Source organism: Vicugna pacos, chromosome 32, assembly GCF_048564905.1.
Source record: "Vicugna pacos chromosome 32, VicPac4, whole genome shotgun sequence".
NCBI lineage: Eukaryota > Metazoa > Chordata > Mammalia > Artiodactyla > Camelidae > Vicugna > Vicugna pacos.
Window position 1 is genome coordinate 10,839,354 of NC_133018.1, and position 12,496 is coordinate 10,851,849.

General features: G+C 48.2%; 1 long non-coding RNA gene across 2 annotated transcripts; it reads left to right on the top strand.

Moving 5' to 3' along the window:
* The first annotated feature begins 5,506 nt into the window (after nucleotides 1–5,506).
* LOC140690993 (uncharacterized) lies at nucleotides 5,507–7,673 on the top strand. Of its 2 annotated transcripts, XR_012066420.1 has the most exons (3): nucleotides 5,507–5,934; nucleotides 6,561–6,652; nucleotides 7,168–7,673. It is a non-coding gene; the product is annotated as an uncharacterized lncRNA (long non-coding RNA). The 2 variants fall into 2 exon arrangements; XR_012066419.1 differs by lacking the exon at nucleotides 5,507–5,934 and having other exon boundaries at nucleotides 6,422–6,652.
* The last annotated feature ends 4,823 nt before the right edge of the window (nucleotides 7,674–12,496 follow it).

The window sequence follows — 12,496 nt, forward strand, 5'->3', positions numbered from 1 at the left end:
ACTCTTCAGGTAGGGGACCCCACTCAGGGCGGATCCATGGGGAGAAGGTTCCTGGGAGCGATTGGGTGACACCTGCTGCTTTGGCGACTGAGGAGGAAGGTGTAAAATCAGAGAGAGAGAGAGGAAACGTGTGCTCTTTTCATGTTTTAATGACATGAGAATAAGAACTGTCGTGTCTCCTGCTTTGGGTGCACTGTTTGTAATTATCTCTCCTCGCTTTGATATTTAAAGCTAATCTTTTCCCCCAAGGCCTGCTCTTTTCTGCTCCTGCCATTGCCAGACACCAAAGCCACTGGTTGTGTATGGTTGGTGTCTTTTGGGAACTGAGCACTAGAGTTAAGGGGCTGCATTTGGGCGTTGACTTACAGCGCAGGATGTCTGGTGGGACACAGCTCTCTCATGAACCCTTGAACCTGGAGACAAAGCTCTCCGTGTGCGGTCCAGGTGCTGGGTGAGAAGTAGACCCTCTCCCTCTGCACTTTCAGGTCTAGTGACAGCACCTCCGTGTCCTATCCTCATGTTTTCTCCTGGTTTAAGGGCGCTCCCAAGGTTGGGTAAGTCAGAGGGGCCAGTGGGGACCCAAGTTCTCACCTCCGCTGGAGCTCTGTGCTTTCTTTTCCCAAGGCCACTCCGTCACCACCACTGCCCTCGTGCACACAGAAGCCTGTTTTACAGATTCTGAGGACTGAGATACCGAAACCAGCAATCTGTATGTAATTTATTTACTACTTATTCCTCTTTTTTTTTTTAAATCCTGTTTACTTGCTACTCATAGACTCCTCTTGTAGCTCTTCCCCATCCCCTCTTTTTATGATTCTCACCCTGAAGGACCTGTTCTCATCCAGACACTTGAACTCCTGGGATCTCCAGTGTCTAAAAAATCTCTCTTCAGCCCTCCTCTCGCACTTTCTCAGCAGCACTGTCCCAGCTCCTGACAGCCTGTCTGCACTATCGAGCCGTGTGGAGCCACTCTGCGTGGCCCGGGCATACGGGAGGGCTGGGAGTCAGAGGAGCTGGCACCCCTCATGTGGGTGTTCTCCTGCGCCAGGTGCCCTGGATACTCACGGTTGTCTTCAGCCTTTCAGCTGTCAAGATTACACAAAAAAAACAAAAGAAGATTCCATCAGGAACCTGAATGCAGAAATCCTTTTGTCTTGGATTCAAGAAAATGAATCAAGAAAGTAAACAGAGATGAGAAAGAACAAGAAGAGGAAATGTGAGTGTAGAGAGGGTACAAGGAAGAGGGAGAGAAATGATGGCTAAAAATCAGCGCCAGCGCGCGGAGGATGGACTGACGACGTGTCCCAGGGAGTGGATACCCAGACCTTGCAAGGCCGGGAAGAGAGTGCTGGAGGTGCCTGGAGGGCCACTGTATGCGTGATTCTGGGAGGTGCCAGTCGCATTGTGTTCTTCGTGGAAAGTGCCCCTGGAGTGGTTCAATATCCCAGCCCTGCAGGACCCAACCCTGCCCTCCCAGTCCTCTCAAGGTGGGCAGGGGGCACCTCGGCTGATCACTGTGGTGAGACAGTGTGGGATATCCTTGACCTCCCCGGTGTGGGGAAAGGGTGAGGAGGAGGAGAGAGGCACAAGGGCTCCTTCTCATTAAGCCGGACAGCTCACCTGGCCCCGAGCTGCTGTCTCCCTGTGGACACGTGGTAGCCTGGGCGTCAAGTAGGGGACACTGAAGGATCCAAACCCAGCTGGGAGTCACATAGTCCCCGGGGGTGGGGGCCCTCAGCCTCTGTGGAGCCCTGTGGAGGGCCTGGGTCACCTCACTGCACCATTTCTTGGGCTATGGTTCTACAGATTTTTCATAAACAAATAAAAATCAAACAAAAACAAAGATTTGAAGGAAATTCAATGCAGTGCTACCTTGGGGGTATGCTCAGGAGTTAAGATTACAAGTTACATTTCTTTAATTTTCCAATTTTGTAAATAAATAAAACAAATACACTTTGTGTTATATTTTCAAAGGCAGTTACTTCCTATGAGCTTTTCTTACTGCAATATACTAAGGCCATAACATTTATGATTTTACTATGAAAGCATAATACTTGGCTTTTAACTGAGAAGCACAGGCATCGTTTGGCTCTGAGGTGTTAGAAAGAAAAATGATTATTAGGGGAAAAAGTGCATTCCAGGTTTCTGCCCATTTCTACAGTGCAAGTCTCATGATGGGTCATTCTGAGTGTGGTGTGGGAGATGCAGAGTCACCACTCCCACCTGTGTCATCAGACCTCCTGCTCCTCCTGGGACCCAGGTGGGTGGGACTTGGCTTCTTGATCCTGGAGTTACTTACCATATTTTTCTCAGCTGGAGCTTTGCCCAGAGAGAAGCTTGTGTGCGTTCCCGTGGGACAGTGGTAAAGCTTTCCTTGCCCACTGTCATTGGTAGCGTTTTGGACTTTAAGAATCTCTTTTATTTGATTGAACTCTGTGTTTCAACATCTCAATCAACAGGGTTCACATTCCCACCTCCTGTCCCTGCATGTGTGTCATGGAATCCAAGACTGAAGTGTGGAGCTGATCCACTCAAGATCATGGCCGAAGAATATGAAAATGAATATGTGTATGTATACGCATGACTGGGCCATGATGCTATACACCAGAAACTGACACATTGTAACTGACTATACTTCAGTTGAAATTGAATTGACAGCCCAGAAATAAACCCTCACATCTATGGTCAATTGAGTTTCAACAAGGGTGCCAAGATCATACAATGCAGGAAAGAAAAAAAAGTTCTCTTCAACAAATGGTGCTGAGAAAACTAGATATCCACATGAAAGAATGAAGTTGGACCCCCACCTTATGTCATATACAAAAATCAACTCAAAATGGATCAAAGACGTAAATTTTAAGAGCTAGAACTATAAAACTGTTACAAGACAGCGTAGAGGAAAATCTGTATGACCTTAGATTTAGCAGTGGTTTCTGCTAGAAACACAAGCAACAAAAGAAAAAGATAAATTAGACTTTGTTAAGATTGAAAACTTTTGGGCATCAAAGTTTACTATCACGAGGGTGAAAAGACAACCCACACAATGGGAGGAAAATATTTGCAAGTCATATATCTAATAAATAAGGATGTAAAATCCATAATATATAAAGAACTCCTACACGTCAACAACAAAAATACAAAAACCCAATTAAAAGGTGGGCAAAGGACGTGACATTGACAAGACATTGACATACACATTTCTCCAAAGAAGATATAGGAATGGCCAATAAGTACATTTAAAGATGCTCAACATCATTAGTCATTAGAGAAATGTGAATCAAATCCACAATGAAATAGCACTCCACACCAATTAGGATGTCTATCATTTTTAAAGTAAAAAAAAAAGAGAAACAGTTGTTGGAGAGGATGTGAAGGAACTGGAACTCCTGTACGTTGCTGATGGGATCGCAGAATGATGTAGCTGCTGTCAAAGTAGTTTGGCAGTTCCTCCAAAAGTTAGACACAGGATTTCCATATAACCCAGCAATTCCACTCCTAGGTATATACCCAAAGCATTGAAAACAGGCACTCGAAACAAGATGTTTGCACAGGAATATTCGTAACAAGCAGCCCAAGTGTTCACTAACAGATGAACCGATAAAACAAAAAGTGGTCCCTCCATTCGGTGGAATATAATTCAGCCATAAAAGGAATGAAGTACTGAGACCTCTACCTTGTGGGTGGACGCCAAGTGAACGAAGCCAGACACAAAAGGACAAATACGGTATGATTTCACTTTTGTGAACTATCTAGAATAGGCAAATTCAGGAGTTAGAAAGTAGATTAGAGGTTACCAGGGCTGAAGGGGAGAAAAAAAATAATGGAGAGTTATTGCTTAATGGATACAGAGTTTAGGTCTGGGATGATGAAAAAGTTGTGGAAATAGACTGAGGTGGTGGTTAACACGGCATAGTGAATGTAAGTGCATACTTAAAAATGGTTAAAATGGCAAAGCTTATATACATCTTAACACAACTTTTAACAAATTTAAAAACAGGTGGAACTGGCAACAGATCACATAAACGAATCCACTTATACTGAGAACCAAAAATGTCACAATAAATGAGAGGGCGCAGACAGGCTCGATGGTGGAACTATCTTGAAAAATAATAAGAAATATGAAAATAAGCTTATTTTCTGTGACATTTAACATGTCTGGCATTGTTCTAATGAATTACACTCAAAAAGGAGACAAAATCAGGGTTTTTTTCCCCCCAACAAAATTGTATCCTTCACTTAGAAACACACAAGGTGCTTATACACCTAAGTATTTGGAAATGTTTGAATACAGTCTAATTTCATAATGGTCAGGTCATTGGGGAATGATTTTGCTCACCGGGTGGACACTTCCATCAATATCTGGCAAAGGGGAAAACTGAGGTTCCCAAGCTGCTCTCTCGCGTGAGGTCACTGGCCAGGTTCACACCCCGGGACCCTCCCCACCCCAGCAGGACTACACTCACGCTCAGCTGGAGGCCAGGGAGCCTTACTACCTTCTGCCTGCCTTTGCAGGGCTCCTGCAAGCGAATAAGGCTCCAAGTCCTTCTTCCCCCTCCAGGCCCTACATCCTCCAAGTCTCCTGCAGTAAACAGCCCAGACAGGCCCAACGCCAAGACAGAAACTCCATTAGCAAAGCTTATTCTCGGGGCACTGCCCGGCCCTGCTATTTCAAAACAGCGCTGAGTCAAAATGTCCCCGTTAATGGGCAGTGCACGCCTCAACGCTTGGCTTGATTTAGGAGGCTGGGCGGCCGGAGGAACAGAACCCAGCAGTGCCTGCCGCAGTGTAAGGGCCCAGGGAAGAGGGAGGGGAGGGAAGGACCTGCTGGCCCAGGTGAAAGGCTGGGATGAGAGCGGCCACTCACTCACTCAGCACTCACTTCCCTCTGGCCAAGAAGTGAGGTTGGTGCCTTGTGGCCTTAAATCCTCAAAACTGCCCTCTGGGTTGAATACCATTATCCCCACTTTACAGATAAGGAAACTGAGGCCCAGTGTACTGAAGTTACTACAAACCAGACATTGTTCTGAGAACTCGACATTCATGAAATCATTCCATCCTCATCCTCCATCCCCCCTGCAACAGGTGTCTATTATCATCATTCCCATTTGACAGATGAGAAAACAGAGGCCCAGAAAAGTAAGGTAACTTGCTCCACCTCACCAGTTAGGAAGGGCTTAAAGCCAGGATTTCAAGTCAGATAGCCAGACTCCAAGCCCCACATGTTCATTCCCAACTTAAAAATGGCAAATGCAAGATCCACTGAAATACTGCCACTGAGGTGTGCAAGGCACACAGGATCTGTTGGTGGCTGCAGCCATAGTGAAACTGCTGAAGAGAAGGGCTCAGAATGTCTCCACCACTCCTCAGTTGTGCAGCCATGATAGGCTGAATAATATCCTCCCAAAGATGTCCACGTCCTGATCCCCACAACCGACAGATACATGACTGCACGTGGCGAAAGGGACTTGTGGATGTGATGAAGGATCTTGAGAGAGCCTGTCCTGGATTATCCAGATGGTGGGCCCAGTGTCACCACAAGGGTCCTGAAAAGACTGAGGCAGGAGATCAGAGTGAGGAAGGGCAGTGTGATTGGAAGATGCTACATTGCTGGCTTTGAAGATGGAGGAAGGGGCGGCAAGCCAAGGAATGCAGGTGGCCTCTAGAAGCTAGAAACAGTGAGGAAACGGACTCTCCCTTGAAACCTCCAGAATGAACTCAAGCCCGCTGATGCCTTGATTTGAGGATATCTCCAGAACTGTAAGATAATACATTTGTTTTGTATAAAGCCCCTAAGCCTGTGGTACTTTGTTACAGCAGCCATAGGAAACTCATACAGTGGTCTCAGGCAAGATGGTTTGACTTTCTGGACCTCATCCATATAATGAGAAGAATGAAATCTTTCTCCCTTGCCTGTGGGAATACTTAGACCAGATGGTAAGTGTGAAAAGGCTTGGAGAGTGTCCTATAAATGAGGATTGAATTTTCTAGTTCATTTCAGCATACCCTTGACCTCCCTCTCTGGCTATTAGCTTTGGGGTCAAGAGCTCCTCCTCCTCCCCCCTCTCTCCTTCCACCTGCCTCCATGCTGGGGAAATCTCCATGGTCTCCCCCTGCAGACTCAGCTTTTAGAATAGCAGATGGCTGTCCAGGTGTCAGAGGGTTGGCCAGAGCCCAGGCTGGGAGGCCATGGGATAGAACCACATTGTCACATCAGAGAGGACAACGGCTGGTGGCGGCCACTTCCTCCTCTGCAGCTGTCTACCTGACCAGGTGGGGTCCGCCAGATAGCCTGTTAACCATCTAGGGCACTGGGCAAGCCGTGAAAGTCTCCTGCAAAGGAGACCCAAGCCAAGTGGGACAGGGGATGGAGTAGTGGCTCAGTGGTAGAGTATACTTGGCAAGTAGGAGGTCCCGGGTTCAATCCCCAGTACCTCCATTAAAAAGAGAGAGAGAGAGAGAGAGAATGGAGACCCTGCTCTCTACACTTGCCTTCCTTTATGGGACTGTTGCCTCTACCAAGGTCCAGTCATCCACTGGTCCCCTCCTCTGCATTTAAACAGCATCGAGTATGCACCAGTGCTGTTGGTTGCCTGCCCATCAGTCATTCCTGCATTCTTCCTTGCTCCCCAGATCATCCACCTGGTTCCAAGGGGTGAGTCTCAATTGGTCTAAGCCAATCCTGCCATCCTGTTGCCCCCTCACCAGTGATTGGTCTAGAGGTGGGCATATTACCTCGTCTTGGCCAATTAAATATACAGTCACAGAAAGACAAATACTGTATAACTGCATTTATATGCGGTATCTAGAGTAGTCAAATTCATGGAAAGAGAAAGTAGAATGATGATTGCCAGTGGCTGGAGAGGGGTTGGGAAGGGAGGAATGGGGACTTATTTAATAGGTATAGAATTTCAGCTTGACAAGATGAAAAAGTTCTGGAAGTCAGTTGCACAACAATGTGAATAACTTAACAGTACTAAACGGTACACTGAGAAGTGGTTAAGACGATAACTTTTGCGTTACGCGTTGTTACCACAGTAAAAATAAATTAAAAATGTATTACCTGGAAATCCCTCCAGCGTTAGAGCGATGGCCCCAAATAGGCCACCAGGGGGCGCCGTGCACACACTCCCATTTCATTTCACAGCCCTCCCTTCTTTTCCCTCCAAGACTTGAGCTGGTCATATCTACAATAGAGGAAAATGCACTAGGATCCTGGAGAAAGAGCTGCTCTTTCCTCCAAGCCCCACTTCCCCAGATGAACCAGCCCTGCGTAAGTCCCAGAGCTGCACCACAGCCCCACCACACGCCCAGTTCTTTTTCTGGGTCCCTTCCCTCTGTGCTGGAGACGCAGAGGGTCCCAGATGGAGTTCACCCACCCTGCCTAGATGCCCACAAGCCTCCAGATTGCCCAGGGGCCGGAGATGAGGGAGCGGTGGAAAGGACTCACCTGCCCCCGGGCGACCCAGAGATGAGGGGACACTGCAGTGGAAATGGGTCAGAGACTTCCTATTCCAGGCACAGGGGCTTCACAGTCAACCAGACCTGGGGTTTTTCCGGCTCAGCTGCTCACAGTCATCAGTTCCCTGGGTCTCAGTTTCCTCATCAGTAAAATCTGTATTAACACCTGGGAGGATGGAAAGAGGTTAATAAAAATCCCTGATGCTTAGAAAGCACTCTGTGGATGGGCTGATCACCATTCCATGCCCTGTATCTGATGCTGGCCTGGGTCTCCTCCTGTCTCCTCGTGGCATTCTACTGCACAGCATCCATTCTCCAGGTTGCACTTGTCTCTTAAGAAACCTCTCCTGAAGAAATCCACACCATAATCTCTGGACCAGTCAGGCTCATTGATTGAACCAAATAGGACTCACTGGGTTCCAGGTAACAGAAACCTAGTTAAACCACCTCCCGGATACTGAAGTGTCTCATGGAATCTAAGATAAAAAATGAATAGCAAATCCCTGGGAAGAGCAGATCCAGGATCTTTGGGAAACCCTGGACCGTCCTCTCTCCTCTCCCCATCTCTCTCTCTTTCTCTTCTCAAGCTGCTTTATTCCCCCCCTCCCCCCAGTTAGGCATGTGCCCACAGTCCCTCCAAGCCACGGGTCCCCGCTGCCATTCCTAGAGCAAGCCAGATACAGCCCCACCTCAGGGCCTTCGCCTTTCCTTTGCCCTCTGCCCAGGACACCCTTCCCTAGATCTCGCCCATGGTTCATTACCTCCCTCCTTCGAGTCCTGGCTCAGAGGTCACCCCAGTGGCACTTTCCTTGACCAACTGATTGAAAATTGCAACTCAGCCCCCACCACCAGCATCCTCTAGTCCCTCCCTCACTTGCTTGCTTTTTTTCTTTAACCTAGGCTCACCAAAAATAACGGGAGAGTGGGTTTAATCATAATCTTTGGGCCATAGCCCATTCTCATCAACATTTAATGATTACATTTAATAATGTAATAAACACCTGTAAACCACCACTCAACAAATACTGACTGCTCTGTCTGCGGGCCTTCCTCGCCAGCCAGGGCCAGCTGTGCATGTCACCACTGGAGTTTCTGTAATTTCACTCAGTTCTCAGCTGGCAGCAAATGACCTTTTACCGCTTGCCACACGACCCATGTCCTGCAGCCCCGAGGATGTCCCCTGATTTCAGCAGAATTCTCTGAGTTCCAGAGACCTTGCTTCACTCCCCGAGATGCCCAAACAGTCCTTCTTGCTGTTTCTTGTTTCCCACTTAAACTTCCCCCCCACTGCTGAAGGAAAGGTCACATCTGGTCCGTGCACCAGGACATAGAGAACTGGAGAGAATTCAGAAAAGCCTTAAGTCACTTGGCTCCTTGGGGTGGGGGGCAGGGGTGACCTTTGCCTCTCCGGACTCATACCCCAATTGTACATGATCTTGATGTGGTCTTCTTGTTCTATGTCCCACAGCACAGTTCCCACATCTCCGCTTCCCCTTCCAGGGGACCTAGCCCAGGGCTGGGAATACAGTAGGTGCTCAATAATGTCTAGTTACTTTCAGGCTCTTTCAAACACAAATCACATTAAATCCCTTTCAGCAACTCCCTATGGCTCTCAGGGTAAATATCTCAAATCCATGCTGGAGCCTACAAGGTCTGCATGGGGGCTCTGCCCACTTCATCTTACCCAATTCTCATCCCTGCTCCGTTCTCAGCGATCACTCCAGCCTCCTCTCTGTTGCTCTAACACACCAAGCTCTTTTCCACCCCTGGGCCTTTGCACATCCCTGTTCCCTGTGCTCCTCTTCCCACTTGTTTAGCCACATTAAGACTATGGATCCTTTGGGGAATAGCTAAAATGTCACCTCCTCTGAGAAGCCCTCCCTGACTCCCTAGACCTGATAGGACCCCTGTTAGAGGTCCTCATGATATCCTGAACTTCATGGCTCTCTTGCAAAATTTTGTAATCCTATTTTATGTGATCCTTTGATTCGTGTCTCACTCTCCCACTAGACTCTGAGAAACAGGAGAGCAAGAACCCTGCTGTGTTGGTTGTCTCTGTGTCTCTGCACATAGCCAAGTACCTGGCTCATGGGCTGGGTCTAGTATTATTTGGATGGATGGATGGACAGAAGAGTGAATAGATGGATGGGTGGATCAGTAGGTAGGAGAGAAGGAGGGAGGGAGGGTTCTTTTACAGCTGAACATACAGATGAATGGATGGGTGGATGGATGGATAGGAGAACAAAAAGTGAATTTGTCTCTTTCTGCCATTTTTCCATGCTGCTATAATGGTGCACATGAACACCCAGGCTGATGCTCTTAAGAGCATCGACAATGCCATGGGGTGTGGGGAGGGTATAGCTCAGCAGTAGAGCGCATGCTTAGCATGCATGAGGTCCTGGGTTCAATCCCCAGTACCTCCTTTAAAATAAATAAATATAAATAAATAAACCTAATTACCTCCACCCACCAAAAAAAAAAGTAATAAAGTAAAAAAAAAATGTTTTTTAAAGGAGCATCAACAATGCCAGGAAGAAAGACAAACTCTAGGTTCCTTTAGGTCATGCTCCAATGTCATCGTCTGGTTTCTAATTGTGTTGGTGACATATGGCTACCTTGGCAAATTAAAAATCACTGATGATCACAGGTCAAGAAAATCACTGTGAGCCTCACATGCAGGTTCAACAAGTGTGATCAGCTTCAGATCTGACATGGAACTCAAAGATCTAGAAAAGTGGCAGAACCATCTTCTCCCATCTCATCGGTTGGATTTCATGGTACTGATGGCCTCAGCCAGTATCATGGCTGCGAGGAAGCAAGACAGAAACACACAGAAGGGAGGATCCTGGGATTCTTCCACCAGGGATGTCATACGTACATACAATAAATTTAAAAAAGAGTTCATGATGGATCGCTTTTCTTTTGTTGGCTTCCCCAGTGGTGTCTGAGCCATCTCCCCAGTGGCTTGTGAGCTCCTTGGAGGCCAAATTCCTTTCTCCTCCTTGCAATCCCTTTCTCCCAGGATGCCCTGGGAGCAGGGTTTTGACTTCCAGATGCTCCACAGCCCAGATGAGAGGGGCCAGTAGGGTGATGTTGCACCAGATTCTCAGCTGGATACCATTCATTAGCCACCGGACAAACACAGCGACATCAGGATGATGCAGGAAGTGCAAAAGTGTTTGGAATCAAATCCCATCTCTACCACTTACTCCCTCTAAGTGGGAACTTGAGTAAGCCACTTAACCTCTTTGAGCTTCAGGAATTTTTTTTGTTCATCTGTAAAATGAGGACAGCATTACTGACCTTGTGGGACAATTGTCAAGACGAGTGAGCATTATGTAATATCTAGCATGTAACAGGCACTCAATAAACAACAACCTTATGTAATAAACACTAGCCACACCACACAAAGACAGTCTCTGACCTCATGGATGTCTCACTCTATCAGGGACAGGTTCCATTGTAGTGGCTAGTTGTGATATAGGGTGTCACATCAAAGATGGGTAAAGGAACACAGAGGAAGATGGGATGAGATCAGGGAAGACTACCTGAAGGAGGTGTCATTTAGTCAGACCTTAAATAGCATTATATAGTTGGGAGTCTTGGGTTCTTCTTTCCAACTTGCTGCTAATTTTCCATGTGACCTTGAGCCAGTTTCTGCTCCATCTTGGGGTCCCCAGATCTCCTTTCGTAACATAAGATTGTTCAACATCAGCTCTGAATCTTTTGGGTCCCAGCCTCCTTTGAGAAGAATCTGCTGAAAGCCAGAGCCCTTCTAGAAAAATGCACAGACCTGTAAGTTTGTCTGTAATGGGGGGCGGGGCTTCATGGACTTCCTCCCAGGAAGCCATCTGTGGACCCTAGACTAAAGTCCCAGAGCCCGGCGATCCTGTTGGAGCCGTAGCACTGCAGAGCTGGCCCTGCCCTCTAACAGAGCCTCTCTCTTTAGTCTGCAGCAGGCACAAACAAATAGAATCATTGGCCCAATCTGGAAAAGCCCATCGGGCACCAGGCTGCAGGAGATAGAAGGGGCCTGGGAGGGGAGGTCACTCCAGCTGGCTAGGGAACCAGAGTTCAGTTCTGGGAAAGCTCCCCTGAGCAGTCTGCCCCTGACCTCGCCTAGTTTATCACCATCTGCCCTGGAAGGGAGAGAGGAAGAGGAGCGTGGGCTGCTCTGGACAGGCTCCCAAACAGACTGCTGACCCCAGTCTGCCGCCCAGGCTGGAGTTCCCGGACGCATCCTTCATCTTCCCTAATCTAAACACCCGCAGGCCCCGGGTGGTCCATCCCCCTCCCAGATGATGTGTGTTCTCAGCTGCATCCAGCTTGCCAGAGGAGGGAGAGCTGGCCATCCCATTAACACTTGAGCTGCTGCCACCACCTACCTCCCTTTCCATCCAGCCAACACTCACCTAGCATTTATTGAGCACCTGTTGTTTACAAGCACCCCTGAATGAGAGAGCGCTGGGCCTACCCTTACCTTCCTCCACGGTCTCTGCCTCCTGGTCTTGGTCCCCCCACCCTGCTGGAGGCAAGATGCTGTGCTGTCTCACTTACCTGAGCAGGTTGGTTGCCTTGGGGAAGTGGGTTCTGGGGTGGCTAATTGCGTACTGGGAGGAGAATCAGCTCTAAGCAAAGTGGTTCTAAGCCACTATGAGATCCTGGGCCTATTCTTCACCCTCTGTGGGCCTCAGTCTTCCCACATGTGCACTCCAGATTCCGTGATTCCCTCTGCCAGCCCCTCCTCACTCCCTTCGCCCAGAATAGTGGAAGGAGCAAAGAAGCCTACCCTAGAACGCTTTAAGATCTTTCGTTAGACAATCTCTGGAACTTACTCATTCGTTCAAGCATTTATTGAGCATCTATTGTGTACCAGGCCCCGGTCTGGGCAACTGGAATGTAAAGATGACTAGGATTCAAGCAGGCGATCCATGGACACCTCACTCCATGCCTTGAGCCTCGTGGGGTCCCTGGTGGGCCTAGCCGAGGATATGGGGCGCCCAGGGACTCGCGTGTCAGCGCCGGCGGCGCTTAGGGC